Here is a 6,982-nt window from a genome sequence, read left to right on the forward strand (position 1 = left end):
TCCACTACGGCACCTCTTTCTTCCTTTCTTCTTTCACTCCCTCCTTTATCCCTTCCTTTACGGCGCGGTTCATGTGTCCAACGATATACGAGACAGATACTGCGCCATTTTCTTTCCCCAAAAACCAATTATTATTATTATGTTTCGATGGAGGAATTCGTTTAAACAAGGTGTCGAAGGAAGGCAAACGAGAGGAGAGGAATACGCTATATGGATCGTTGGGTGTTAAAAAATAACCCTTTCAGGCATGCTTTTAAGAATACGATTTATCCTGCTTTGTCATATAAATGACAGCTAATGAAACCGCACATTCCATAACCTTAGCAGAGTGTATCCCAGCGACTTGTCTATTGAACGCCTAATCTCAAACAGCAAGTAGGCCTTCAGAGCATACAACAAGCATGCCATGCCTGTAAGCATCTTGCTCAGGTAAGCCATCTGTTTACTTCAAGATAAACCGCTGTCTTTGAATTTACCAAGATAGTTTACATAGGAAGCACAGGTAATTGGGTAGCAATAAGATGATGTGCGACTGGAGCTATGCAGCAAAACAGATTCATTAGTGGGGAGCAGTTTGTGTGATTTTTTAAAGGGGACTGGCTGAGCTTTCAGGGGGTTAATTTCAATCAAATTAGATTAGAGCCAATCATACAGCTTAGTAGCGTCATTATGAAGTTCCTGAATAGCACAGAAAAAATCGGGATTAGTTGAGATCAGCAGTGCGTCATCCGCGTAATGAAAAATTTGTTATGAAATATAGTACTACGGAGGTAATTAAGGTAAAGATTAAGAGAGGTGATAAGATGGATCCCTGCGGATCACCGCTATGTGAATTTATAATTGTGCTTTGCAAAGCTCAGAGTGTCATCATTAGAGACCGCCCAGATAGATAGTTTCTTATTAACACCAGAAAAAGATGACGGAACCCATAGCGACTCAACTTTTCACAGAGGATTTCGCGATGCACAGTAATAAACGAGTTCTTAACATAAATAAAATTGGCACTTCGTTTTTATCGAAATTTGAAAAAAGGAATCTAATTGCTGTGCTAATAATGTTTGGGTACCAGAACCGGCATGAAGTCCATATTGATTTTGTCTAAGCAGATTGTGCTTTTCAAAAAGGATGATATTACAAAGTACGTTTTGCTAATATTTGTGAAATGCATGATACAATAGATATTTTAGACAGTTTGAGACATCACTTCTTTTTCCACCCTTCCAGAGCGGTATAACACCTGCCTGTTTCAATGCACATGGTAATAGCCACTTTTAACCATATCGTAATATAATAATTTCATCTCTAGAAGACGTCTCCTCTGCACTGCCGAACATGGCCAATAAAATAATTTTTCCGAAAATTATTCTCTACACAAGTGTCAGTAGACAAGTATTCTGCACACAGTTATTGGTGTGCACAAGTGTCTTGCTGCGTGTTCATGAAGAAAGAGTGAACTGGATGAGAGGTAATAAAGGTGGCACGTGTACAAAGTGGATACCTACATTAATGCACTCAATTATGGTCCCATTAAAATCGCTCCTTTTTTTCTCTTTCTCTTGCATCAAAACTCAATATCAAGCGACGGGTTACCTCGCGATTCTCAGCACGTTTGTACAAATGTGCAAGGCCTACTGGACCAAGAAGGTGGTTCGACCAAGAAGGTGGTAAAAGAATATTGACGCTGACGTAGTTATAGGCTAGCAGTTGCCACACAATAAATTATACAGCCATGCTTTTGAGTTCCTGGAGAGCACTTACGAGAAAACCTTTATTGTCTGAAGTGCACTCACAAGGGCAGAGCACCAATTCATGGTAATGCGATCAACTTGAACTAAGAGTGAGTCAAGTGCACGGGTGTGGGAATGCAGTGAGTCGAATGAAGGTGAAAAATACATTTGGAAAAAACAAAATCCAAGTAACTTGGTGCAATGTAAACAATTAATTATGTGAAGACCCAGAATGACGAAACAATCCGCGCTGCATTAAGACGAAACTAAAAACAGTGAGCAGTGCGAACACATGAGTACAATTGTAACGATAAAAAGTGATAACAAGACGGTATTTGTGTCACTGCAATAAAATACTGCTCTTAAACGCTGCGAGAGCAGGGAACGTTGTTTAAGTTAGCGCTGGGTAAAGTTTTAGCAGGGTGAGAGCATGTGAAAGTGCAGAAAATGACACGTGAAGCGTTGCGGAAACGTTAATTGGAACCGTTATGTCCAAAAAAAAATAATACTTGACGAGAGTGTAGGAAAGCAGACCAAGCATGCATTTTGCTAAGTGGATCGAATAATATTCAGATCCCTATCTGTTGCACAAATTATGGCTTTGCAGTGTCCCAATACAACAAACCGAACTGCCTGAATACATCATTGTATGAACCATGAAATTATTCCGACCTTCCCTGAAGTAGAACTATATTTTTTACTATCCTGTATTATTTGTAATCAGTATATTCTGAATCAAGCAGTTTTGCTTAACCTTAATACTAAAATAATCTCCACTTAGCGTACCTCCCTCTGCACAGTTTATTATGCGCTTAATATCTCTTCTTGTCCTGACGAGTATAACGTTAATCACAGTGGCCAATGAATGCTCTTGCTTTGCAATGTACAACTGCTGACATGCAAGGGTGCCGGGGCAGAGCAAGCAGTCACCAGCATTTATTTTTTTCTCATCATTCTCAGTTTCTTGCAAAAAAAAAACAGAAATAAACACAACGGACCTGAATTAAATTGATAGAGCTGGAGAAAACTACAACACGCAGCTGGTATGAAAGTAAACAGCATTGCGATTTGGTCATAAGACGAAGCAATGCAGATACAAAATTCAATTGGACCGTGTCCTGTTTATCTGTGCTACGGTGAGTCAGTCAAGGTTGTCAAATTTTTCTGTTTATATATATATATATATACATATATATATATATATATATATATATATATATATATATATATTACAAGCCATAGAAGCTCTTTTTTCAGACTCAGTATTCAAATGAGAATTGTAAATTCTTGTGTTTATCGTCCCTAAGCGACGAAGGTGCTTTGAGGGTCGCTGCGGGGGAGGGCTCAGGATTAATTTATGGCAATCTGGTCTTCTTTAACGTGAGATCACATCGCGCAGTAAAACGACGCCATTTTCATTTTACTGAGTGAAGACTGAATTTGTATGTAATATACAAAGTTATCTTTTTATGCAACTAAGCTATCATGAAATATGTAAACTCGCACAGCCGTAAACTTCATTCCAATTATACGAATGCACATTCACACTATTGTTTCCCAGACTCCACTCCTCATGAGTGATCACCAGATTTTAGTTCATTGGTTAATTTTAGCTTCTGGTTTTTTTTACGTGGTGGCTTAAGTAGTATTGATGGCATATTCTTACTTCTCCGACGTATCAGAAGCTTATTTATATAGTGGCCGCATCTGGAAAATAACATGGTTAATTTGAGAGAGATGGGAGAGACTTTGCCCTGCAGTGGGGGTAGTCAGGCTGATGATGATGTCACAAGAAACAGGCTCGCTTGGAATCGAGCATGGCACCTGCCCTAGAACCACGGCATCAAAGCCTGCATTCGTTAGGATTAATTTTTTTGATAAGAAAGAAAACGAGTAAAACTGGACACTTTCCAGGCTTTCATTCTAAAGGTTCTCCGTAGTTCGCAGGCACAAGGATATTGTGCCAGGAAGTGAGGATGTGCGCATGCGTTGGACTTCCTCAAAGATGTCTGCAAAAATCGGCCATAGCTTCGTCATAGCGACAGAATTGTATCGACTTTTGGCAATGTTCCCGAAAAAAGTTCTCTCAAAAAATGAAACATAAAAAAGAAAAAGTGAGAAAGGAAAAGAAGGCTTCAGAATTATACACAAAATTACAGTAAAACAAACTAATCCCGAGCCTACCCGCAAACACACCGGCTTCAATTCACAGGAGAGGTTGTTCATGTGACAAATCAAATAACATATGCATTTGCACATTTTAAAAGCAAAAATGTGCACTGAAAAAGCAGCTTGGGTAGAAATTATGCTCATGGGCGTTTGATTTTAAGTAACGCTCTTGAAGAGATGTTCTGGAATAACTTGATTATTTGACTTAGATGAGTTCGAAAAAAGTGCTCCAGAATAAAGCGCTTGAGATGAAAAGAGACTTATCATTTGGCCTTGTAGTTACCTGGGGAGTTCGAAAGCCCTAAATAAAACGCGTAATGTGGATTATAACGTGTTGAGAAAAAAATAAAAAAAGCAAGCAGCAAATATACTTTAATACAGTGAGCTATTGAGCATTTTTATTTCTCAGTGGGCTAGTATTACTACACCACTTTCCGATTTCACCTCTGGCTGTCAGCGACGTGGATTTCTCGCCGCACAAACCCCACCGTTGGCATCGCCATCGCATCAGTGCCATCGCATGTCACTGGTGCATCGCTTGACCGCTGCACTACAGCAGCAGGAGTAGTCCGAGGACTCCCAGAGATCTATCAATGCAAAGTAGTGACCAATTCCGCATATATACATATAACCCATTAATACTTCCGCGTCATAAGCTTAAGTGGAACCTTAAGCGCCCCTGCCAGTTTTAGTGCGCGAGCACTAAGGCCCGCTCTCAGCCATTTTGCTGATCTTTGTAAGAAGCCTCCATCAGCGTGAAACCCGATCCCCATTCGCAAACCTAATTCGCATTTGGCCTAACCACCCTAAATCATTCATTTTTATTTTTTGGTCTGCAGTCAGTGTGTCCTCTCCCTCGTTCCATCTTCCTCGTCTTAATAATAATAATAATAATAATAATAATAATAATAATAATAATAATAATAATAATAATAATAATTGGCTTTGGGGGAAAAGAGATGGCGCGGTATCTGTCCCATATATCGTTGGACACCTTAACCACGCCGTAAGGGAAGGGATAAAGGAGGGAGTGAAAGAACAAAGGAAGAAAGAGGTACCCGTAGTGGAGGCCTCCGGAATAATTTCGACCACCTGGGGATCCTTAACGTGCACTGACATCACACAGCACACGGCCGCTTTAGCGTTTTACCTCCTTAAAAACGCAACCGCCACGGTCGGGTTCGAACCCGGGAACTCCGGATCAGTAGCCTTTTCATGATTACGTTTTTGCATTCACTTCGTCATGCAGTCGCAATACTGCATACGGGTTGTATTCTTGGTCCCAAATTTCTTACCCGCTCCCATGTGTTATAGAAGGTGCCTAATTTTGCATAACAGTTCTAACTGACGATGCTTTATTTTTAAATTCCAGCTCTTCTATGTGGCAAAACTCTGCGCGGCCGATGCACAATAGAGGGTTGTAGGGTAATTCTCCCGCAAAAACAAAAGGCGACTGCTGCTGGTATTGCTTTCCATCACTCATTTTGAGAGCTGGTTCTCTCTTGTAGACGTAAGTCCACCTTCATGTAATAAGCTTTTCCTCAATACCTGTATTCCTAAACACATAAGTAGCAGGTTGCGAACATCCAAGTAAGCGGTTGGCATGGGACATTTTGGGGCATACTGGCAACTTCATGAGAACCACGTTGACATGTCACCGATGCATAAAATGGCCCCCAGCGCTCATACGGCTAAGTGACACCTCGGCCTACCTACTCAAGCGATGAGATAGGAGGAAATGGGCAGAGTGGAATAAGGGTATACGCACAAGTATTGACAACATAGGCTTGCGAGTGAGGGAAAAGTATTCGTAGCTTCAGAGTGATTGAGCGTGCTCCTTTGAAACTTCAATCACTGAACATGTAAAGGAAAGAAAAAGCTCTTTTTGTTATTCCGGCAATCAGAATTTAGGTGAACAAGCCAGCTAAATTAAATCAAACGGAGCATCAAGGTCGACTATACTGTAATTTGGAAAGTGCGCTTTCCAAGCGATTTTCTAAGACAGTGAAGGTCGCCACGCGACAAAAATTTACTCACTGCCGGAGGGCGAGAAGTGGTGTTCCCCGATGAACTGCATTCTCTTTTCTTTCTCTCGTTATGTTATGCTCGTTTATCTTTGTTTCGTATGGCCGTCGTGAAGTCAGCGTTTTGCATGAGATTCTGTATTCTGCGCGTTCATGCATCCTTCGTTGTCATTTTCTGCTGCGTAGGCAGCTGAAGGACGACGCCTGGTAATTGCCGGGAAATGGGCTAGTTGAGATTCTCCAGCGCCGGTGGCAACCGGGAAGGCGGAAAGGACAGACGCCGTAGCACATCTCGCAGGAAATGAGGAACCGGACGTAGCTTTTCGGGGGCAAATGAGAGTAGTCAAATCACTGTCTTTAAGCCTACCTGTCCAATCCTATTTTCTCACATCTATCTGTAAAGCAGCTACCTGACACCTCTGCCATTCAGGTGCAAAGGAGTGTAGTGAAATCGTAGTCTTTAATCCTACCTGTCCGATCCTATTTGCTGACTTCAAGAAGCCCAAGATTACGTCTCGAAATGTCAGTTAAGCCGCCTAGAGACTTAGCCGAGATTGAGCGCGGCGAAAATGAGGTCAGGCAGGAGGGAAGCTTTATTGTCACGTGAAGGTAATTAGCAGCGCAAAGAAAATGTGGGAAAATTTTACGCCATTTGCAGGAAGAGAAACACAGTCGTACCAAGAACCTCACATTCTCTTTTTACAGATAAAATTGTGTGTAGTTATTTTCGATTTGACTTAGGACCCAAGATACTCTCGAATGTATATTACACAATGTTTTTTTATAGGAGCGCCTCATTGCTGTGCATGCTGCGGGCTTTGCCTTGAAAATTATCTAGAGTTTGGGACAAGCGGTTCTAATTTTCTTGGCTGCCGCTACGTCACACATAGCTTTGAACTGACGTCTTCCGTAACGTAAAAAAGAAGACTAATGACATATTGGCTGAAGCCTTGAACGTGATGCTGCTGTACAATTTCCGGAATTCCTGGGAATGCAGACGCTTGTTCAGCGAACGCGTTTATCATGCACTTATGGCGGCTGCTGTAAGCGACCTTTTCCACA

Source organism: Amblyomma americanum, chromosome 11 (assembly GCF_052857255.1).
Source record: "Amblyomma americanum isolate KBUSLIRL-KWMA chromosome 11, ASM5285725v1, whole genome shotgun sequence".
Lineage (NCBI taxonomy): Eukaryota > Metazoa > Arthropoda > Arachnida > Ixodida > Ixodidae > Amblyomma > Amblyomma americanum.